Genomic DNA, 25,780 nt, shown 5'->3' on the forward strand with positions numbered 1-25,780 from the left:
CCTCATTTCTTTTGGCCCCAAAGTCCCATGGGAACAACGATATAGAGGTAGACTCAGATGGATAGGGCAGCCTCAGTGGGATAAGCAGATTAATGCCTGGTTTCCACAAAATAGTACAAGACACAGTATTCTCTGTACTGTTCAAGATAGACTCCTGAATTTTCAACACAAGTCTTTATAATCTGCAACTAAATATTCTCTTACACAAAAGTCCCTTAACTGGTTCTCTTCCACAGAGCCATTTCTCTGTCAGAGTCCCATCATTATCACCAAAACTGTCAAGAATGTCTAAGAATCTAAGTGTTTCCTCAGACAAGCTAAAAAGTTAGTCTGACACGATTTCATAGATGCTGGCAGAAGACAGACAATTCCTGGGGGAGAGGGAAAGGACTTTATTACTCATGGAAGAGTAGGTGGACAAAATTTTCTATGTGGTATAACAGAAAAACACAGTACTGTGAATTCTTAAATTTAAAAAATCACTACAATAAAAGACATATTGCCATTAAGCCCCCTCCAAATACTCCTCCTCACTTTACACAAACTTACCCCTTAGTTCTTGTCACTTTCTAAAGCAGTTTTGCAAGTCCTCTTTCATGTCTTTATGAAGTGTGGTCAAAAATACAGTGAATGCTGCTGCCCAGTGCCATTCAACAGAAAGGCAGCCTCATAAAAACATCATGATGTATCCTTGTCCAACTAATTCACAGATCTGACACTGTGCATCTTCTGGATCTTCCCCAAAGTCAAAATGACCATGAAAGGTAAGGGTTTTGAATTAATTTAGTGCATGGAGGCAGCCACAACAGCACAACTAAAGACACTTATGAAATAGGACTTCCAGAACCACTTCAAAAAGTGGCAAGAATGATGGGATAAGTGTGTTTGAAGCAAGGGTCAAGTATTTAGAGAGGAATTAATGGTAATATACCATGATAATTATTTTTGATTTAAACATTCACATATATATATATATATATTCACTTATATATCTTTTGATCACACCTTGTACTGTATTTGTGTTGGTTCCTTTTGTCTAAAAAGTTCCATAAGACCCAGGTAAATACTGTAAGCAGAGGGTGTGTATGTCAGCTGAGGAGTCCTGTGGTTATTAGGAAACTAATTACTTAAAAGAATTGCTAACAAACCTGCAGGGTTTTTGTATCACAGGGACAAATTATTTGTTTTCCAAGACAGTTTGCTATGCAAACATCCTTTAAAATATAGTCCAAGACATAGACCTGAAACTCACATGTACAGAAACATGAGATACTCAGGGACAGTTGTCTTCCAACACATTTTCACCTGATGTTTTGTGGTGAAGTTTTGAGGGTTTATCAGCGTTCAGTGGCAAACCAAACCATCAGCTGCTTCTCTAAAAGAAAATAAGCTCTTGACAAAGATGAAATGCATTTGTTCCATAACCTGCCTTACATCCTGAGTAGGCAGGAAAAATGTCTCCTGCCTTGCCAGTAATGTCCAAACCCTAATCCCTGAGAATATGTAACCTTACATGGCAAAGGGGGATTATAGTGGCAGATATCACTAAGCTTGCTAATTGGCTGTCCTCTCATACTTCCATTCCACAACTCCTCAGTATTCGACACTCTGATATGGGGGAAAAAAGCATGGGTTTTGATGGGTTAAACAAAGGTTTGACAAGTTTGGACAAGTTTATGTAAACTGAGTCTTAATTTATTCATGTGTGTTATGGGTGGGTAGACCTATATGATAGAAATGTGTGACTTAAATGAGGTAATTTTATCAAGATAGGTGTTCAAGAGATGTCAATTTCCAACTTCCTACCTGTATATTTAGGGAGGACTTGATGGTCTTTAACGAACTTTCTAACTTTAACCTAAGACTTGTTTTAGATTGCTAGGGCTGATGTAATAAATACCACAAACTTAAGAGGTTTGAGCAACAGATATCTATTGTCTCCGAGTTCTAGACAGCAGGAGTCTGAGGTCAAACAGAATTGGTTCCTTTTGAAGACTCTGCAGGAGAAATTTGTTCCATGCTTTTCACTTATCTTCTGGCAGTTTCCTGGAAATCTGTGATGTTCCATGGCTTATAAAAGTATTCCTGTGATTTCTGCCTTAATAGCCACATGACATTTTTCCTAGTGCATATATATGTCCAGATTTCCTTTTTCACAAATAAAGATACCAGCTATGTTGGAGTAGGGGCTCACCCTAAGCCAATATGGCTCCATATAACTAACTGCATCTTCAACAACTCTATTTCCAAATAAGTCACATTCTGAGGTGCTGCAGATTGAGACACCAATGTCTGAATTTTGAGAGAATGCAATCCAACTCATGACATTTTAAGCCATGTCCACTATGGATATCTTTTTGTAAAATGAGGGATTTACTGTTAATATTTGTTAATTTGATATCATTTTCTTCCACTACAGAGTACAGGTTTGTTGGATTGTCAGGTAATAATGTCTGGTATAATAACCTATATGAGATGTTTAATGAAAGCAATTACTGAAACATTTCTTTAGTGAAACATCATATAATTGTCTTCCCACAACAAGGCAGTATAACCAGAGAAGGTCAAGTCATTATCAGTGAAAGAAACTATAATTCAAAGTGCTTCAATACTTATTATTATTAGACTAAGTCACACTACAATGTTTGATTTTCATATTATAATACCATATTTTTGTGGGCTCTGATTAATAGTGATAAATAGTACATGTGCTGTGTATTTTCATTGAAGTGGTTCTATAGGTAGCCTTGTCTTATGGTTAACTTTGTGTGTGAAGAGGCCTCTGGTGATAACTGTGTTTTACAGATCTCTATACTAGATTTAAGATCTATTTAATTGATTCTCTCTTTGTCTTTCTCTCTGTCTCTTTCTCCTTTCCTCTTTCTCTTTTCCATTTTTCTTTTGATGTAGTCACTTGTTTAAAAAATTTAGTAGTCTATTATGTGTACAACACAACACTGCACCAGGCCTACTAGTAAGGCTCCCTGAGTTTAGTAAGGGAAGTAGAGTATGTTTTGAGCTATTTAAGATGCTGTAACAGAATGACTACTATTTTATGAACAACAGAAATTTATTTCTCACAGTTATAGAGTCTAGGAAATTCATGATCAGGGCTCTAGCAGATTCAATGACTGGTGAAGACCTGTTTTCTTGCTCATAGATGGTCATAGTTTTGCTGTGTCCTCAGCTGAGAGAAGGGACAAGAAATCTTTCTGGGGCCTCTTTTATAAGACCACTGCTCTAACTCATGAGATTACTCTATCATGACATAAAGTTCCACCTCCTACTGTTAACCAGGAGGTTAGGATTTCAACATATGAGTTTTGAAGGAACACAAACATGTAGACCATAGCACAGCTGTTAATCAATTATTATAAAGCACTTCTGCTTCACCTCAAATTGAGGCAACAGAAATTTACCCTGTGATAAAACAACTAAAATACATTACATAATAATGCTTAATATATTGGGCACATACCAACAAAGGCAATGATTTCTGAAACACAATAAATGAATGAGGCAAACTGAATGAATGACTGCCTTACCTTACTGCCTAGGGAGAGTTTCCTGGCCAAAGCCTTGTGGACTCCTTGAGTTTAGGAGTTGGAGCTAAGAGTTGTGGGAGAACAAGTTGCTAGAGCTCCTCTGGTAGACTTAGGGAAGAAAAGCACTGCACAGAGATAAGGTCCTGGGGAACCAAGAAAGTGCCCCTCCAGACTTCACTGAGAACTTATCAGCACATGTATATGACGGAACCATCCAAGATCAAAGGAAGAACTATCTGAAAAGATTACAAAAATAATGCTTGGAGCTCACATTGGGAAGATAATTATTTGTTTTCTTACCAGCCAGAGTGGGAAAATTCATAATTCACAGAGCACTAGGCAGATTTCTCAATAGTGAGTCAAAATAAAGACAAAAGACTGCTCTGGTCCAGTTTCACAGAGTTAACTCCAAGAATTGAAAGGCTCAAACTCTTTCCAAGTAATATAAATGTGTGTCAGAACAAAGCCCAAGAATATTTATACAAATACAGAAATAACCATATGCAACAAGGTTAAATTCACAATACCTGGCATCAAATATTGTCAGGCACACAAAGAAGCTGGAAAGTATGATCTACAGAGATAAAAATAATATAATGTGATTTACTGTAATATTAAGAATTGCCATGGTTTGAATATTTGTGTCTTCCCCAATCAAATTCATATATTGAAACCTAATCCCCAATAGGATGGTATTAGGAGGTATGGCCTTTGGAAGTTGATTAGTGCTCCTATAAAAGAGACTAAAGAGAGCCACCTTGCCCTTTCCACCATGTGACAACAGTTAGAAGACAGTATCTATGAGGGATATCTTTTCATCACACATCCAACTGGGCAGTGCTTCCTGCACAGGCATGAAGAATTGCAGGAGCCATGAAGACTCTGCTTAAATTTCACAGGGTGACCCAAAGAGACTTGGGGCCCAGGTAGAGAACTCTTCAGAGGTGGTACCACACCAGAGAGTCCCCTAGGGCAATTCCTAGTGGAGCCATGGGACAGGGCCAGCTGTGCTACCTTGGACTGGTAGAGGCTTCATGTAGAACTAGCAAATAACTCCAGGACACTAGTGCTGATCCCAAAAAAGCCTTGAGGGTAGGACTTCCCAGAGTTTTGGGGGACCAACCTCTCCCCCAGTATCTGAAAAGCAGGACATTTAGTTAAAGATATTAGTTTTTATGTTTTAAGGTTAAATGTTGTTTGCTTATTTGGGTTTTAGCTTTATTTGAAACCCATTATTCCTTTCTTCTTTTGTATTTCTCCATTTTGCAGTGGTAATATTTATCCTATGCCTGTTCCACCACTGAAATTTTAAAGCACATAAAATGATTTATTCCACAGGTTCACAGCTGTAGAACAATTTTATCCAGGATAAACTCTACCTTGAATCCCACTTATATCTGATTTAGATGATATTTAGGTGATACTCTGGACTTTTGGGTTGTTGCTGGAATGAATTAATATTTTGGGAGATACTGGGTTGGAAAAAATGATTTTACATGTGAGAAAGATGTGAATGGTGGGAGCAGGGTGGAATGCCATAGTCTAAATGATTATGTTCTTTAAAAATGTGTATGTTGAAGCTTGACCTCTAAAGCAATAGTGCAGTGATGTCAAACCTATGGCATGTGTGCTGCAGTGGGCTGTTTGTATCATTGAAAGCTCTATTGTGTTAAGGGATAGGACCTTTGGGGAGTGATTGGGTCATCAGGGTGGAGTCCTCATGAATAGAATCAATGCCCTTACACAAAAAGGCCCAAAGGATTTTGTTTGTCCTTCCTGCTACATGAGGACACAGATAGAAGATTCCATCTATGAGGAAGTGTTACCTTACCAGACACCAAATCTGTTGGTATCTTGATTTTAAACTTCCCAGATTCTACAATAATAGGAACTAAAATTATTGCTTATAAGCTACTAATTTTATAATACTTTGGTTTTAGTAGCCTGAAAGGATGAAAGAATTCACTACGGATTATGGGTTTGCACAAGGAAAGAATTAACTCTGTGGGTAAGACAGGTATTTAAGAAAGGATTCCTGAAACATGTGAGGCATGATGTGAAAATGGAAGAATGCGTAGGTAGGTATTGGTCAGGTGAAGATAAAAGACGTTTGTGACAGAACCCACTGGATGTACCATAACATAAAGACATGAACTTACCAATTCTGTATGGTTAAACAATATATTTGTGGTTCAGTGTGGCTGAAAGTATGGAAAAACAATGGCATGATGAGGAGACCCATGTGGGAATCTGAATTTGGAGTATGCCATGTTGGCAAATTGTTTTGGAAGGTCCAGATTAAAAAGTGAATATAGGGTACATACAATTTAGTTACATCATCTATTTTGTAGCCCTTAGATCAAAGACAGCAGATCCATACTGTAGGTGATGGGGCCTGACTGTAGGCTTTTCAAAAAGGATAGGACCATCTAGGTTTGGATTTTAGATAGACTGCTTTGCCAAATGTATTGGAGAATACTGGGATAAAATGCATGACACTGCAACTTAAAGAAGCAGAGGTTTAATTTGGCTCATGGTTTCAGAGAGTTCAGTCTATTGCCATCTGGCTCCAAGGCAGAAACATCGTGACAGAAGGGCATGGTAGAACAAAATTGTTCACCACATGCTGGCCAGAAAACAGAAAGAATGAACTGGGGACAAGAATGCACCCTTCCAGGTCATGCTCCCAGTGACTTACCTCTACAAATGAGGTCTTAACTCCTAACAGCATATTTAGCGATGAACTCATCAATGGATTAATCCACTGTTTAATACAGCACCCTCATGATCCAATTACCTTTCAAAAGTCACACCCTTGATCACATGAAACTTTTGACAAATGTTTTAGATCTAAACCATAGCAAATGGAGATGTCAGGGAGATTGTGTGAGTCCCGTTGAGAGACAAGGGGGACTGTATGAGCCTGAAATATGGCAGCGATGTCTAGGTTAGTATTATAGATTTGGTAGTTATCAGTATATATCTTAGTTTAAACCTTGAGCATGGACAAAATCATGCAAGAAAATATGCAAAGGGAGAAGTGTTTTTATTGAAAAAGTAGCACAGTATGTGCTAGATACATATACTTGTTAGCTCATTCATCCTTTCCATGGCTTTATAGGTAGATTTTATTAACTTTGTGTTATAGATGATGAACCTAAAGATCTGAGAGGCTAAGCAGCTTACCCAGCACTACCAATTACAAAGAGACAGATTTATGATGTAAAAGTAACTGATTTGGCTCTGAAGATCTTATGGGGCGCTGCACAGCTCTCGACTCTGTATCATGCAGAGGTGCCAATTTTCAGCTGCCCCTTTGGTGTGCTCTCTCCCTCATTGGATGTGTCTTCTAGAACCGTGCCTTTACTCATCTTGCAGTGGTCCAGACACAGAAGAACTGTGGCAGCTGTTAACGAAGGAGGGTGTCTCTGTGCCCCTGCTCAATGTCTATGACATTGCCATTTCCATTGCTCTTTGCAATCAATTTTGCCTCTTAGTCCTTATATTTAAACTGACCCCCCTGCCCTGCTACTAATCCTTCAAAACTTAAAAAAACATGTAGTTCATACACACAGAATTCAAATGATCCTCGACACACTATCCTGAGGTGAGGAATTTCTAAAAGTCAGTTCTCACACTGCAACTGTTCGCAAAGAGAAACTGGCCAATATTCACAATTCTTCAAACATATGGTAAGGCAGAGCATATTTTAAATATCAAGAACATTTACTCAAGACCTTCCCAAATGGTTTCCAAATTGTATTGGGGGGTTGGGCATGCATCAAAATATGTATTTACCTGACAGATCGTAGCCTGGCTAATCCTTTGCAGTGCATACATTTTACATGCTATGATATCGAATATACATTTAATTAAATTTTACATTTATGTTTGCACCAAAACTGAGAATGACTTTGATAGACATTTAGTACCTCACTAACTCTAACATGCTTCTCTTAACACAAGCTCCCCCTTTTTATTTGTTCAGCACAAAAAACAAACACTGAACATATGGAGGGATAACAGGGAGTGCTGAAAACGTTGAAAAATATTTTGTGTAGGTTTAATTTTGGTTACACAGGACTTAATGTTGTGAAGGATTTAGTGCAAATTTTTCTTCATCCCTAGGGAATTTGCCGATATGAGAAAAGTAGAATTGCGTTGGTCCTTGGGCAAACACGGTATTGGGAAAAAAGCGGCACCATACATCCGAAGCCCATTTTACTAACAGGAAGCCCCCAGACCGGAAGCTCAAGGACGGAGTTCACCATTACGCTCGGAAAACTTGAAAAGATTCCTAATCTTTAACTTTCTTAACATTTTATTCTACTTCTAGGATATCTGTTCTCTTAAGACTAAAAGTTTTAAAAGTGTTACAGAGAAATGCTTTGGGGGGGGTTATTAGAATTGAATCTCTAGATCAGAAATCTTCAGTAACATGAATCATGGGAGCAGTGAAATGGTATAAATGTGATAGGAATATGATATCAGTTTAATAACAAAATATTTTTAATGCTATAGACTGCTCTAGGAGTACTTAATTTTAATTTTCTGAATTCTTGGCTTTTTTCATCCCCATTTCACTGTCTGATACAATTTCTTTCATTCCATTCTTTTTTGTTTCCATAGAGCCACATTTCTCTGTCCAGAGTATCTAAAATTTCATTTTTTAAAAAGAAATATACTTTGATTACAGGGCAGGAGGGGGTAAATGAAAATATTATTTTTTTGCTAGCAGAATCACAAACATCTGACCACTTTTTGGTTTTAATTTCAAATAAAACAAAATTGTAAAGCATCCTTAGCAAACACCTTGTGCCTGATTATACCTCTTATACTTCTCTAGAGATGTAGCTTATTCATACATATTCCCATATTAAACACATAAGCAAATTTATTCCTTTTCATTAAAATATCTAAAAGGTGATCTTTCATATAAAATTACTTTTGTTATATGTGGATAACTACACACTTATTATCTCATTTTTAATGTTGAGTTTAAAAATTCCTTTTTTAACAGCCAACATTATAGTATATATTACCTTTAGAAAATGTTTCTGAGAAACATGAGATCTCTTATAGATTTATAAGCTCTGAGAAATATGAATATAGTAAAAGGGACCAGTGTCCCTGACATTTCATGAACACCTACTACTTATTTTTAAATAGTAAATGCAAAACACATTCTAATTAATAACTATAATCCTGTTACTTGAAAGATTTATCATGATGACTCTTTTGCAAGTGTACCACCTTATAGATCAGAAATTACCAGTGAAGTGAAGATTTGCTGTACAAATAAAAGAAGATATGGCTGCATATAAATCTGGATTTGTGCATAATTGAAAGAGCTATAGAACCCAAAATGGGGAGGGAATGAGCAATTCCTGGAATCGATGCCCATTGAATCTCTGCCCATTTCTAAAAAAGAACCTTGAAAAAAATACCCTGGCAATTGGTTTCCATTACTGTTCATTTTCTCATGCCAGAATCAGAACCAGATGTTCTGTAATATAGCAAAGTCTGTTCTATTGGCATTTTTGGTTGTATTAACTTCAAAAACTACTGGAAATTTTATGTGAGAGGATTCACAGGTGATTATCATCCAAATTTCCCAGGACTTCAAGGGTTTTGATGGGGTTGGAGAAGAGAGGGCAACAGTGAAAGTATCCAAATATCTTATTCTCTTCTTGATGTGCTTCTGTTCATAATGAAACACATATGCTCGTATAACTTATCTTATAACATATGGGACAATGTAATTGAAGAAAGTCTTTGCAATTATTTCACCCTCTTCCAGAAGAAAACAGTTCTGCATTATTAATAAAAACTAGTCAAGAGTTAGAGCTGGAGATATTTGTATTTTGAATATTGCCTATCAAAATATCCTACAAGTACAAATGTAAGTAAGGATAAAACACTGTACAATGGTGTTATTTCCTTTTTTTCCCCCTCTTAGTCTAAGAGAATGGCCATAAACTAAGACAAATCCAAAAACTGAAAGCTCAAGCATGTAGTACTTGCACTTACGTGGATACACATATGAATATACATACCTTAAGGTATCAGACAACTTATATTCAGTGGGTTTAAAGGACAGTCAGCTCAGTCGCTGCTGATTTGATGTGAACCCTGCAAAAATAAGAGGTTCTGTTTCAGAACAGTAGAAAATACTGGAAAAAAATCACGTCATCATGGCAAGTAGGTTTGGGATTCAAAGAGTTGAGCATGATTGTGTAAATGAATAGCTACTCAAGCTGACTCAAGTGAATATAATTACTTGCTCTCCCTGTAGAACCGTGGCAAGAGGCCCTGCTCAGTGGCCCAGAGGGAATTATCACCAGGTGGACTGCTATCATCTGTCGAAAGTGTCATTTAGCACATGGCAGCACAGAGCAATAGCAATGACCAATGATTGTGGCTCTGATGTTCTTCCTATTTTATACTTCATACGCTCTGAGCTTAACAGAAATTCAGGAAGGAAAAGCAGCAGATATTCTGACTAATATAATACATAGGGTATCAGAATAATTAATTGGGAAAAATTAAGTACTGACAACTATATTTACTACTTGAATTTATGACAAAGTTTATACTGATTATACTCATTAAAAAAGCCTCTTAGCACTCAGATTACAGATAGGACAGGGTAGGTTAGGAGAAACCTCATAGTCGGGGATAAAGTTGTAGATTAAACATTACACAGCAATTAAGCCTCATCCCAAAAAGAATCCAATTATGAAGTCCCTTTCAATTCTGTATTCACACCAGTCTGCATATCCCAAAGTCCAGTAGCCTTAATACTACCCTTTGATGCTGACTTTATTAATTTATCATCCATTTATTGATTTATTGAATCAACAAATATTTACTGAGCAATTATTATTTGCCAAATACTTTCCTGACTGAGAAGAATGCAGAAAGAAAAAATACAAATTTTCTGTCCTTGTACTTTTGGACTTAACAAGAATTTTTTTTCCTCTATAGACCTTCAAAAAATTTTTTCATTTGCAGATTAAGGTTCAGAGAAATTTTTTTAAAAATTTAAGAAAGAAAGCTAAAATTTTAAAAAGAAAGCTAAAATGAGCTGGGCCTGATGCTGCACACTTGCAATTCTAGCACTCTAAGAGGCTGAGGAAAGAGGATCAGAAGTTCAACCCCAGTCTGGGCAACTTAAAGAGACTCTCTTTTAATAAAAAATCCAAAAAGGCTGGGATGTAGCTCAGGGAAAAAGCCCTGGGTTCAATCCCCAGTACTGCAAACAAACAAACAAAAAACCAAACAAACAAGAAAGCTAAATGCATGTTGAAGGCTGTGACTAGTAGAACATTTAAAAATCTCAAAATTGTATTTTATAATTGGGCATGGTCACTATATTCTACTTTCCAGATATGGTTTGATCAAACCCTGTATCTCCACATTGGGCATTATTAATAGAATAATATCATGATTTATAGTGGATAAGAGATCATATAAGAAACAATGGGTATGTGCGTATATATATATGTGTTTATAGTTATGCATATAGTTATTATATATATAAAGAGAGAGAGTAAAATAGAAGAGATAAATAGGAAGTAGGGAGAAGTTCAAATACTTTCTCAAATTAAATATTTGATTGTTTTAGAAATATTTCAATATACAGTACATGCTAATTTATTCATTTTAGTAGTTTATCTTAGTTTCTTGAAAAGAAAGTTTTATATTATGATCTATTTTTTTGTAAGAATCTTTTTGGTTTATCTCTTATATGCTGAGTAACTACTTGGAAGAAATGAATAAATGTTGTTATTCTCTTATTTGGTTATGAAACTTTGTTTTACTTTTTCATAAAATAGATAATTTGGCAACTAATGTGTAGTCAAGTAAGGGTTAGCTAGGTGCAAAACTGTGATGCAGGCAAAGCTTATTTTCAGGATTTATCTTTGTCTTCCTGTTTGCTGAATTTTCTGCCTAAATAGTATCATCCTTTCATCTTGGTGGTAGAACCTCACCCCTTAATCCTTCTGCTCTTTCCCAGCTCTCAAATCTTTATTCCCCTCAGCTGAAGATATAAATGCATGGTGAGAGGTTTAAGTGTTTTAACCCGAGTTCTTTGGCAGGAATCAAAGTTTTAGAATGAAGGAATCTGTTATGGCTGTGTCTAGATGGCCCCCCGAAAGCCTCATGCAGTCATAGGTGGGACTTTTTCAGAGGTGGCTGGATTTAGAGTGTGTGATGCTGGGGTTGATTCATGGTGCAATATGAGGACCAAGGGCACTAGGATTAAAGGTGTAAGTGCTACCTTTTCTAAGTATAAGGGGTAGAAAGCCTGGATAAGATATAAGGGATAAAAAAGCTGTGGCCCTCACTTGTTGCTTTGCTACCTTCTGCACATCATGAGCTCTTTCTCCTCTGTGATGCCACCCTGCCTTAGATACATCCAATTATGGGCTGAAACTTCTATGAACAACAAAAAAATGCAACTAACACAAAATTCTAGAAAAATGTAAACCCAACTAGTACTATAGCTGGAATGTCAGAGAAGGAATATGAGCATAGGGAAGCACTGGGATGGTATTTAGGAATCTCTGAGTCTTGAACTTGTGACCCTACTTATCAGTGCCATTTTGGATGTTATGTTAGTGATTTTTATAACACTAATACTAAGTTACAAAACATAAATTTATACTAAGAAACTAGAAATATTTAAAAGTTCACTTTTGTAAGATTACTAGTAAAGTATTAGTTGATATGGCTCACAGATTTAGTAATTATCAATAGAGCCAAGTACATTTTGGGTCATGTAATTTTGCATAGCTTCAGTACGTACTTCATAGGCATGTTTTTCTAAAAATATCAAAATATAAATTTATTTAAATTAACCTCAACTTTAGAACTAGATGTAGTCTCATGAAGTCCAACTTAAGAAAACCTATAGAGACAAGTAAAAGAATAAAAACTCACTAACAAACACTGATGCCTAAGAGAAAAACACAAGCATTCTACTAGAATCTTTGAGGAATCCCACAAAATGTAAGACCAATAAAATTTGATTTGGAAAAATTTTACTTGGGCTTTGCTGTTGAGTGAATCCTCCCTATAAGAAAAAAAAGCCTGTTGTATATTTCATTAACCCAGAGACCCATAGCATATGCCAACTAAATTCTGCTCATACGGTGCTGCTTTGGGGAGGATACTGAAGGCAGTTCCTGTCTTGGTTTTTCTTTTTTAATTAATTAATTTTTTGTCAGTACACATTTGCAGTACATAATGATTACATTCCCTGTGGGGAGTTGGTACATGTATATAACACATTTTAATTCTTTTTATTTCCCCTTCCTTTCCCCACCCTTTACCCTTCTTCCATTTCTTGGTCCTCTTCCTATTTATTCATACCCACTCAGATTTAGCAAATTAAAAAGCCAAGAAAGCAGTAAATTGGAAATGTTTGCATTGCAGGATGAGAAGTGTGGTTTCTACAATTAAAGTGCATTAGGTCAAACAGACATATAAAGTAGTACCAGATTAGTAGCATTTTATATGCTCCACTAGTTAGTGAATGATATACTAATACCTGCCCAAAGTACAAATCACGTGGGTTCTATACAAGTCAACTTGAATCTCAGGTACACAAACAACAGAGCAGTGATTACTTCCAGCTTCTGATAACTCAGAATTATGTTCATTAGTAAATACTAAGTCTGGAGATGGAATCTTGCCTCATTTGAGTAAAATCATAGTTTAAGTAAATATATATTTGGCTTTTAAAAACAGTGTTTATAAACCTTGGAGTAAGAAACCCTAAAAAGAAAATTCTAAAAATGATCTATTTCAGACATTAGAAAAATTTTCCGGAACCAAAGTGGGTAAAAAGTAAGAAGATAACTGTAATATTATTAAATTATTAAGAGACTAAAACTAAAAATTAAAAAAAGAAAAATTCAGCAAGGTGAATCACAAATGATATATAAATAAAAATGCATAATTTCAGGAAGCAAATATGTAACAATTACAGACAGTAAAATACAGAAATGACAAAGCAGGAAATTTAGCTATTTGCTGTACAGAATTACACATTGCTTCAGAGCTTAGAGTGAAAAGATAAAGACATTTTAAAATGCACTGAGAAACTAAAAGATTTGGACAGAGAATAAAAATGAAAATTTAAGTATAAGAAATGCCCTGAAGAAGTAAATTCATAAGATCTTTTGGTCACAATCAAAGACTATAGCAGAAAATATTCTGGACTAAAAATGATTCATGTTAGCAAATGTATAGGTTTCTCATATTTTATACTAAATATCTGGGAGAACATACTCTTATGTATTTACAGAAGAAATAGAAATACGAAGATTATGAAAATTCCTCCAGGCATTGAGAACATATGACAATAGTATGTGAATTTCTTTCAGAGTATATTACATGTGTGAATATACATGCAGAGACCTGAGAAGAAACATGTAGTAGATGATAGAAAAATTTCCTTTAATATGTGAAGAAAGTATATTTTTCAGATATGTAAGAACATCAAAAATAGCATTCTTGCTATATAACTTGAAATTAAAGACCTATAAAATCTGGAAATAGATAAAAGAAAAACCAAAAAAGCAAGTAAATAAGCTAAACATTAATTTATTTTAAGCAATTATATTATAGATGACTTTAAAATTAAATGTTATAATGGAAAATTAATCTGAAAAAAATAAGCAAAATGTATAAATTTTAATGAATGACAATCTGATTGTAACAATGTTATACATAAGAAGAATTGTATGTCTCTAACTCAGATAAGCTAGTAATGGATCTTAAAGAGAAATTAGAAGGTATAATTCATTTTATATTTAGACAAAGAATTATTTAATTTTTAAATAAACATAAGCTATTAATAATGCACAATTTTTTAATCTTAAAACAAACTTTTAAATAAATGTAGAGAAAATTATCTATTGACACAAATAGAAATGGATTAAATAAATTAGTAAATAAAGATAAGAAATATAATGTATAAGGTAATATGACCAGAGTAAGATAACTATGTCAAGAAAAACAATAAATACAATTGGATCATATTTATTTATGAAAGGAAAAGATGATTCTTAAATGGTTGGTTTAATACATGATAATTTGAAGAGATGCACCTCTATTTAATGAAATAAAAAGATTGAAAGTTAAAAGATCAACAAGACTTACACAAATATAAATATAAAATAAAATATAGTCAAAGAATAATTCAAATGCTGAAACAAGTATTTCATATTGATTAAAGTGCACAATGAAGTCTCGGCAAAAAACTCATAGGTTGGGCCGGGGATTTAGCTCAGTGGTTTCACCACCTGTTGCGCAAGCTCAAGGACCCGAGTTCAATCCCCGGTACCAAAAAAAAAAACCTCATAGGTATATGAAAAATTATAAAATTACTAAAGGTCATGAAAAAATTACTAAATGTCATTGGAAACCTCCACTATATTCCTGGGAGGAAGACTCAGCAATGAATAAAGTGTCAAATCTTTCAATATTAATTTATATGTCATAAATCACCAATTTAAATTCTCAATTTTAAAACTTAAAATATGCAATCTTTCATCAATAAACTGAAAAGAATATTCAAAAAATATATTTAGAAAACATCAGCAATGAAGCAAGATTTACTTTCCCAAATATTAAAATGTACTACAAACAATTACTGTACATTGAAAATAGGATAAAAATAAAACAAACTATCCAGATCAGTGGAAATGAAGAGAAAGTCCATACTACATCAAAGGCCTAATATACAAATAGATAGATTGATAGGCAGATAGATAGTAAAATAGAGTAGGATTTTTAATCAGAAGATAACAAGTGGATTATTTGATGATGAATCTAATATAATTAGTATTGTTACAAACCATGTATTAGACTCATCTCATGTCACAAACAAAAACAAATCTCAGATTAATTATAGTTAAATGATAAAGTAGGTGAACATATCAGCTGTAAATGGATCTAATTATGGCAAGAGAACGCATAAAAACATAGAAATAAACAAAATTAAAGGAAATGGGGAATGAAAAGACTGTTAACATGTTGCTATGTCAAATATGAAAATGTACTAAACAAAACAATGATGTAAACTAAAAGATACAAAGAAGTATCTACTGCATGAGAAAACCAATGGGTTTCACTAATATAGAGAAAATTATAAAAATTAATACAAAAATAGTTCAACCCACACAAATGCGAGAAAGGATGTAAAAAAATTGTTCACAAATACCTCATACGAATACTAAAATTTGTCAAACTCACAGATAATTAAATAAATATTTAAAATGACCAAAAGATATAATTTTTACCCATTCAATCCATAACTTTTTAAAATTAAAATTGTTCAATTGTTCAGGGTTGGAGATAAATTCTAATAGACCACTGATGTAAGTAGATATGACTATTTGGGGCTGTTTGAAATATGTGACAAGATATATGACAATATTCATACCTATTGATTAACATTTCACTTGTAAAAATTCAATAAATCTGAAGGATATAATTAGAAATTTGTGTATACATCTATCTATAAGAAAGTTAAGGTAGTAATATTGTACAAGTTAAGCAAATTGTTATAAATCCATAAAATGAATTTAATGTAGCCATTAAAAATATTTACTAGCACATGACTTCATAGTATAAGAAAAAATGGGGATAGAAGGTAATACATTTAAATATATCATAATTTTAATTTTATAATTATGTGTATACTTAGGTAAACAAATATTTGCTGATTATCTATCATGAAGAAGACAGTGATGTAGGCACTAAATATGCAACAGTAAACAATAGTAAACCAGATAAAAATCCCTGCTGTCCTGGAACACATGCTGAATTTGCTATCATACATAAAACTAGAAGGAGTATAGGCAATTCTGTGTTCATGATGCATTCATGGATGATTTCAAAAATATGTTTATCCTTGACTTTTCTCCCATTGTTCTATAAGCATACATTACTTTTTAAATGAAGAAATACATTTAAAAATGACTTCTGCCTGGTGTGGTGGGGCATACCTATAATCCCAGCACATTAGAGGCTGAGACAGGAGGATCTCAGCTAGCTGGAGGCTGGCCTGACCTACATAGTAAGTTCAAGGTCAACCTGAACTATATAGCAAAACTCTGTCTCAAAAAATCAATCTTTTTTTAACTTAAATTTAAAAAGACTTCTCAATCAGATTTCTTATTAAAGATGCACTTCAATAGAACTTTTAAATGTTGACATACTATTCAATTTTTGATAATGTTGGAAACACATCTTGTATTCATGATTCAAAATTAAAATTAGAAGCATTATTTTAATTCTGCTTTATCTATTAAAATTCCACAAAGAGGCATTTTTCTAGTCCACTATTCCTAGAAATAATGACTTTGTGTGCCCCAGTGGAATTCATCAGCATTCTAGGTATTTCCAAGACACTCTTGATACCCTAATTCCAATTATCTATTTTAAATAACTTTATTTTGTTTGTATTGCATCCTTTTCCTTTTGCATTGAAGTTCTGTCTGACACTACAGAAACAAATTGCAAAACAACACAACAAAGGTTTTCCTCACAGCTGCTTCAGCCAGATGGTAGATTTGAGCTTCTGGAAACATATTAGAAAAGCTTATTCCCATATAAAGTCTACCTCGGGCTTAGGCATCCCTAAGTCCCTTGCAAGACACAGAACCATTAAATTGGAGGTGTTTTTCTATCCTGTTGTTTCAATATTTTTTCTATCAACTTTTATAAACTCATAGGTTATGTCCAGCTTCCTCACTAACATAAATGTACTGCATAACATCATTAACTGAATATACTTTCTAGGTTATTCTCTTTTGCCCCCTTTCACACCCAGGCTCCTTATATTTTAGGATGCCTTTTCAGAGAAGCATTATAATCTCTGATAGGACTTTTCCTCAATAAGATGATCCTTTTGAAAGAAGTATGAATATTCTATTGAAAACAGTTGAAGTCTAAATGTTGCTGTAAGCATTCTTGGGAACAATCATGAAGGACTATATACCTCTCTTCTGGACACTCATCATTTGATTTTCTTCCTTATAGACATTAAGAAAGAGAATACATCAATCCCTTGAAAATAGAGTGATATTTATCACTGTAATGTGCCAGTGGCTGATACAAACCTTTAAACATCTTTTAATTTGAACACATCTAATTTTTGTTCCTCAGTTGTCAACTGAACATACTGAATCCTGTGAGGTGAAGCACTGCTGTCTTTTTCTTAAATATTCAACAACAATTCCAGAAACTTTTACATCCTCTAGATAAGAATCTGAATTAAGTTACTGTTATGGTTTAGACTAAAAATGTCCACCCAAAGGCTCATGTGTTGGGGGGTGTTGGGAAGGTGATGGGATTAGGCTGGTACAATACCTAACAGTGGATTAACCCATTGATGAAATCAGAGTTAAATGTACTATTAGGAGGCAGGGCCTAGAAGGACTAGTTTGGGTCACTGCGGGTGTGACCAGACAGGGTGTATTCTTATCCTGGGCCCCTTTCCACCATGAAATTTCTATCTTGTAGCCACTGACTATGGACTGAAACTTCTGAAACCATGAGCCTAAGTAAACCTCTTCTCCTTTAAACTGTGTATGTTACATACTTTGTGCAATGAAAAAGTGACTAATGCAGTTACTGTCTCAATTGTCACCCTAAAGAACAACTTTAACCATGTAAAATTTCATTGCACTAAGATTTTTATGATTCTCTACTGCCTACACAGTGAGGCCAAAAGTCTTTGGTCTCACATTTAGGGAACTATAAAACACAGTCAATCTATTTACTAGTTTTATTTTCTTTTGATCTATGTACTCCTGGGGTCCCCTCAAATATGTGTGGTGTACACTTTGAGAATGACATAAGTATCTTGAATTAAAACTGAGTAGAATATGTGATTACCACTTACATTCTCAGTTTCCAAACTTTAGCTGATATTTTTCCTTTCTTCATCTTTCTTCAAGATCCAGCACTAATGCTCATTACTTATTGAAATTTTTCTAATTGAAGTTAGGAAGTATTCTTGCCCAGCTCTGATTTTTCATGGATAGACTGTGAAGGTTACTGGGTTTGGAAACTGGAAAATATTAGCATAATTTGGCCAACTTTCTTCTTTACTTTCTCTACCTGTGAAATGGCCCATTCATCCATTCAGCAAGGCTTTACTGAATATTTAAATACATTAAGCAATTTAAAAAAGAGGTGAACAGACATAAACAGCTTTCCTAGTCTGCACAATACTGTGTGCTCCAAGCTAGCATCAGCATGGTGCAAGCTTCCTCGTTTCTAGGTATTGCATCAGAATATGTCAGAGATGAACACTCATGTTTCACACCAGATCTTCTGAGTCAGAAACTCCGGAGGTGGGTGCTAACAAGCTTTCCAGGTGATTCTGATTCAGATAAAATTTGACAATTACTGTACAGTATTAGAGGAAAAAAGACTAAAATAAAATGCTCATTCATTTCTTAAAATACTATCAGAATGGCTCCCAGCACAGAGGATGCTTCCGGGTAGGCATGCTGCAGCTCCCAGCATGGAGGAGGCTTCCAGGTAGGTATGCTACAGCTTCCAGCACAGAGGAGGCTTCCAGGTCAGTGTGCCATGGCACCCAGCCCAGAGGAGGCTTCCAGGTAGGCATGTTGTAGCTCCCAGAGGGAGGAGGCTTCCTGGTAGGCATGCCACAGCTCCCAGCACAGAGCGGGTGAGCCATATGGGTGCTAGCAACACCCCCCCACACACCTCTGTTGAAATGAGAAGACATGTAAACAAGCCTCAGAACCAGACTTCCAGATCATCTACAGCAACCCTAAAGGAAAATGAGATGGAACACTCTGATACTCAACAACCTGGACTCCCTGAACTACCAACAAAAGAGGATCTGGAAAAAATGAAATCAGAAATAATTTCTCACATAACAGCAGATATTGTGCCCATAGTGCAAGACATGATTAATAAATCTAGAGAGCACACAGATAAAAAAAATAGAGGAGCTGAGGAATGTGATGGAATCCCAACATAGGAAACAAATGGAATCCATAAAACAGATGCAAATAGATTTCCAGGAGATTAAAAACTCAATTGAAAGTCTATGCAGCAGAATGAGCCAATGTGAAGACAGAATTTCAGATATAGAAGATAAGATTGCAATTAGTGACCAGGAAAAGAAAAATTGCTACAAAATTGTAAGGGACCATGAGAAATCAATCCAGCAGCTGCTAGATGATGCAAAGAAGAATAACATAAGACTGATTGGAGCCAATGAAGAAACAGGAGAGAGTGCAGATGACATAAAAAAAACTGTTCACAGAAGTAATGGCCGAAAAATTCCCAAGCAGGGGAAAAAAACTTGACATACAGATAAACGAGGAACACAGGACACCAACTAGCCTTGATAAAAAAAAAAAAAATCTACACATAAGCATATAATTGTTAAGATTCCACAAACCAAACAGAAGAACAAAATTCTACAAGCAGTTAGAGAAAAGAAACAAATCACATACAAAGAAAAGCCCATCAGAATCACAGCAGACTTCTCAGTGCAAACCCTCAAGGCAAGAAGAGCTTGGAGTGATGTATTTCAAGCCCTAAAGGAAAACAACCTCCAACCCAGATTGATGTACCCTGCAAAACTGTCTTTCAAAACTGATGGTGAAATAAGATACTTTCATGACAAAGAGCACCTTAAGAACTTCATGAATACCAAGCCAGCACTCCAAAAAATTTTAGACAAAATCCTAGGAAAAGACAATGAGGATCACAACCCCAGGAAGCCCAGCAGAATGAATCCACTGGGCACAACAGGAAATTAAAAGCAAAGAGGGAGAATCAAACAAAAAGAAAAAGTCATGACAATGATAAGTCAGTACATATCAGTTATACCCATCAATGTTAATGGTCTCAACTCACCAATCAAAAGAAATAGACTGGCAAAATGGGTCAAGAAGCAAGATCCAATAATATGCTGCATACAAGAAACACACTTAATTCCAAAAGAAACTCATAGACTGAAAGTTAAAAGGTGGAAAACAATACTCCATGCCAGAGGATCCTGAAAAAAAGCAGGAGTAGCTATCCTCCTGCAGACAAACATCAAGCAATGACATACTACAATTCAATCGAACTCTTGAACAAATGAATTTAACAGATGTTTACAGAGTGTTCCACCCCACAAAATCAGAATACACATTCTTTTCAGCTGCACACGGGTTGTTCTCCAAAATAGACCACATACTTGCTCACAGAACATATTTAGGTAAGAGCAAAGGAATTGAAGTTATCCCCTATATATTATCAGACGATAGTGTGATGAAATTGGACATCAATAGCAAAAGAAATTGCAAAAACTTCATAACCACATGGAAATTGAACAACACACTTCTGAATAACCAATGAGTCACAGAGGAATTTAAGAAGAAATTAGACAGTTCCTTCAATTAAATGACAATGACAATACAACATATTGGTATCTATGGGACACAATGAAAGCAGTCTTTCAAGGGAAATTCATAGCAGTGAATACTCATATTAGGAAAACAGAGCAAACCCAATTACACAACCTGATGCTGAACCTCAAGCTTCTAGAAAAAGAAGAGCAGGACAAACCCAAAGCTCATACAAGGGAGGAAATTATAAATGTCAGAGCAGATATCAATGCAATGGAGACAAAGACAACAATACAAAAAATTAATGAAGCCAAGAGTTGGTTCTTCAAAAGAATCAACAAAATTGATAAACCCTTAGCCAACCTTATCAGACAAAGGAAAGAAAAGGCCCAAATCCATGCAATTAGGAATGAAAAGGGTGAAATTACAACAGACTCAGCAGAAATCCAGAGGATCATCAATACCTACTTCCAGAACCTATATGCCAATAAGATGGAAAACACAGAAGAAATGGACAGATTCCTAGCTACGTATGAATTACCAAAGTTGAATGAAGAAGACCTGAAAATTCTAAATGACCCAATATCAATCAATGAAATTGAAAATGTAATTAAAAACTTACCAACCAAGAAAACCCCAGGTCCTGATGGCTTCACTGCTGAATTCTACAAGACATTTAGAGAGGAACTGCTGCCACTACTGTTTAAACTCTTCAATGAAATTGAAAGGGAAGCAATACTCCCAAATTCATTCCTGGAAGCAAGCATCACTTTGATCCCCAAAGCAGAGAGAGACCCAACTGAAAAAGAGAACTATAGGCCAATCTCACTAATGAACATAGATGCAACAATCCTTAATAAGATAATGGCAAACAGAATGCAGAAGATCATCAAGAAGATCATACACCCTGACCAACTGGGATTCATCCCAGGGATGCAGGGATGATTCAACATACGCAAATCAATCAATGCAATACACTGTATCAATAGAGCCAAGGATAAAAATCATATGATCATCTCAATAGATGGAGAAAAAGCATTTGACAAAATCCAACATGCATTTATGATAAAAATCCTGCAAAAAATCAGAATAGATGGTCTCTACCTCAATCTGATAAAAGCCATCTATGAAAAACCAACAGCAAATATTATATGAAAAACCAACAGCCAATATCATATGAAACGGTCAAAAACTGAAAGTTTTCTCACTAAAATCAGGAACAAGACAAGGATGTCCACTATCACCATTCCTGTTCAATATTTTTTTGGAAACATTAGCCATGGCAATTAGACAAGAGAAAGAAATAAAAGGAATAAAGATAGGAAATGAAGAATTCAAATTTTCATTATTTGCAGATGACATGATACTCTATATAGAAGACCCCAAGAACTCCACCAAAAGTCTTCTAGACTTAATACCCAAATTCAGTAAAGTAGCTGGATACAAGGTCAACACACAAAAATCAATAGCGTTTCTCTGCATGAACAACAGAATCACTGAGAGAGAAATAGGGCAAACAATTCCTTTCACAATAGCACCCAAAAAACTGAAATATCTAGGAATCAATCTAACAAAAGAAATCAAAGACCTCTTCTCTAAAAACTATAGCACTTTGAAAAAAGAGATTGAAGAGGATATCACAAAATGGAAATACATGGGTAGGAAGGGTCAACATATTGAAAATGGCCATACTTCCAAAATTGCTATAGAGATTCAATGCATTCCCAATTGAAATCCCAGCAGCATAATTCATGGACCTTGAGAAAACAATCCAAAAATTCATTTGGAACAAGAAGAGACCTAGAATAGCAAAAGCAATTCTAGGCAATAAAGACAAGGTAGGGGGTATCACAATCCCCAACTTGAAACTATACTACAAAGCAACTGTGATAAAACAGCATGGTACTGGCAAAGAAACCGATCTGAGGACCAGTGTAACAGATTAGAAGATGCAGAAACAACTCCAGACACACTCAGCCACCTCATCTTTGACAAAGGAGCCAAACACCCTCACTGGAGGAAAGATAGCCTCTTTAATAAATGATGCTGGAAAAATTGGGCTTCAACTTGCCAAAGACTAAATCTAGACCTATATTTCTCACCGTGCACTAAACTAAAATCAAAATGGATTAAAGACCTAAATATAAAAACAGAAACACTGAACTGGCTGGAACAGAGGTTAGGTAGAACGCTTGAAGACATTGGTGTAGGAGAAGACTTTATGAATAAAACCTCAGTTGCCCGTGAACTAGCACAAACAATCAACAAGTGGAATCTCTTATTAAAAAGCTTCTGCACTGCAAGAGAAACCACCAGCAGTGTGAAGAGAAAACTCACAATGTGGGAAAAAAATTTCACCAGCGGTCCCTCAGACAAAGGTCCACTATCTCGAATCTATAAAGAATTTAAAAAATCAGACCTCTCAAATTTAAAGACCCAATCCAAAAATGGGCATCTGAAATGAACAGGCATTTCTCAGACAAAAAAGTGGAAATGGCAAATAAACATATGAAAAAAATGTTCAACATTACTGGTCTTTTGAGAGATGCAAATGAAAACAACTCTGAGATTCCACCTCACTCCAGAAAGAATGGCTGCTAACAGGAAATCAACCAATAACAAATGCTGGCGGGGCTGTGGGGAAAGAGGAACCCTGCTCCACGGCTGGTGGGAGTGTAGACTGATGAAACCACTGTGGAAATCAGTATGGAGATACCTCAAAGAACTAGGACTGGAAGTCCCATTGGACCCAGCTATTCCCCTGCTGGGTATCTTCCCCAAAGAATTAAAAGAATCATACCACAGTGATACATGTGCACCCATGTTCATAGCAGCATGGTTTGTAATAGCTAAAACTTGGAAACAGCCCAAATGCCCATCAGCTGGAGACTGGATAAAGAAAATGTGGGTTTTTAAATAAACTGAGCCATCAAAAATGAGAAATTAGAGGCATTTATAGCTAAATGGATGCACATTGAGGTGATATTCTTAAGAGAAATAAATAGAACACATATGTATAAATACCGAATAGTTTCTCTAGTGTGAGAAACTGAAAGTGTAAATAAGGACTAAAAGGTATAATAGATAATGTGAAATAGGAAGAAAAGGGGCAAAGGGGAAGGGGAAGGGGGGGAAGGAAAGAAGGGATTGGAATTAATATGGGAAAATGAAAAAAAAGGAAACAAAGTCTCTGTAAATAGGGAGGGATGGAGGGGCTGAAGGGAGGGCAGGGGAATGGGGAAAAAATAAGAACCAAGAGAGTATGTAAAGGTGCATATCTCCAATGATGAATGTTAGTACATTGTACACCTAAAATGTGCCAATAAAAGGATATTTTTAAAAATACTGTCAGGAGCTCCACACCGCAGTCGAATTATGGCTCCATATTTACCATCATTCTGGCGCTCTCCTCCCTTGGACATCCACTGTCTCCTAAACCTTAGACTCACCACTCCATCTAAGCTTCAGCCCCTTCACTACGGTGTTATTATGGTTTAGATCAAAATTGTCCAGCAAAAAGCTGTGTGTGGAGGAGGGGCTTTTGGAAGGTGACTGGATCATGGGAGAACCATACTTATCAGCGGATTAATCAGATGATGAGTTCATAACTACAAGTGCTGTTCAGAGGTGGAGCCTGGCTGAAGGGAGCAGGTCATTGGGGTATGACACAGAGGAAGCATTTTTGTCCTGGGCCCCTTATTCCCCTTCTGGGTTCTTTCCTTGTTTTCTGTTTGACAGATCCCTTAAGGTGGGAATCTTTCCTCTCAACCAGGCCCATTCTGCCTATCCAACCATGAACAGAAACCTCTGAAACTGTGATCCAAAATAAAATTCTCCTTCTTTAAGTTGTGGATAACAGGTACTTTTCTCCAGAAACAAAAAGCTGACAATTCTCATATATTTTCTTCTAGAATTTTTGTAGTTTTAACACTTGCAATAAATTATATATATATATCATATATTATGAAATGTCATAATTACTATATTGTTATTAATTCATGGCATTAAGGAGTAAACTCAGGCCCTCTGCACTGACCTACAACCCCAATCATTTTTTATTTTTTATTTTTTATTTGGAGACAGAGTTTGACTAAGTTGCTAAATTTCCTTAGCTGAGTTTGACCTTGAATCTTCCTGCCTCAGTGTCCCCAAGTGCTGGGATTACAGATGTGGAATCCACTCTTTTGAAGTGTACAGTTCAGGAGTTGTCTATTTTCCCACAGTATTTTCATCACTCCCAAAGAAACTAAAAGCTGCATTTGGTGTCACAGCCTCTAATTCCGGCACTCTGGGGAGCTGAGGCAGAAGGATCACAAGTTTAAGCCCAGCCTGAGCAGTTTAGTGACTTAGCAAGATCTAACCCAAATGTAAAAGGGGGGAGGGGATGTAGTTCTGTGCGCGGCCCTAGGTTCACTCCTAGTATCACACACACACACACAAAACTTACCCAAGAGCAGTCATTTCTCATTCTTACTTTCTTTATGCCTCTGGCAATCTCTAATCTATTTTTTGTGTTTATAGGCTTTCTTTTAATTTATTTTTCATTTTTATTAGTATATGTTTGCGGTACATAGTTATTATATTGTTTGTGGGGAGTTGGTACATGAAGGTAACAGATCTTAGTTCTTTTTTCATCCCCTCCCTCTCCATCTCTCGATCCTCTCTCCAATTCAAAAAGATCTATCTTTCTCCTTCCTATTATCCAAGTTTTATTTTGCTTTTCATGTTTTAGGTTTCTCATATAAGAGAAACCATGTGATATTTAAGCTTATTTCAAGGTGCATACATTTTCCTGCAAATGACTCAAGTTTATCCCTCTTTATGACAGAGTCATAC

General features: G+C 35.6%; 1 long non-coding RNA gene across 1 annotated transcript in view; it reads right to left on the reverse strand.

The window, feature by feature from the left end:
- Positions 1-25,780, reverse strand: part of LOC110349407 (uncharacterized) — a 578,466-nt gene that overhangs the window by 115,753 nt on the left and 436,933 nt on the right. The window contains exon 4 of the long non-coding RNA XR_002395345.2: positions 9,602-9,677. This is a non-coding gene — a long non-coding RNA (uncharacterized LOC110349407). The remainder of the gene's footprint in view (positions 1-9,601; positions 9,678-25,780) is intronic.

Source organism: Heterocephalus glaber, unplaced genomic scaffold (genome assembly GCF_053883595.1).
Source record: "Heterocephalus glaber isolate CG9 unplaced genomic scaffold, H.glaber_assembly_v1.0 deba00001444, whole genome shotgun sequence".
In the NCBI taxonomy this organism is placed as follows: domain Eukaryota; kingdom Metazoa; phylum Chordata; class Mammalia; order Rodentia; family Bathyergidae; genus Heterocephalus; species Heterocephalus glaber.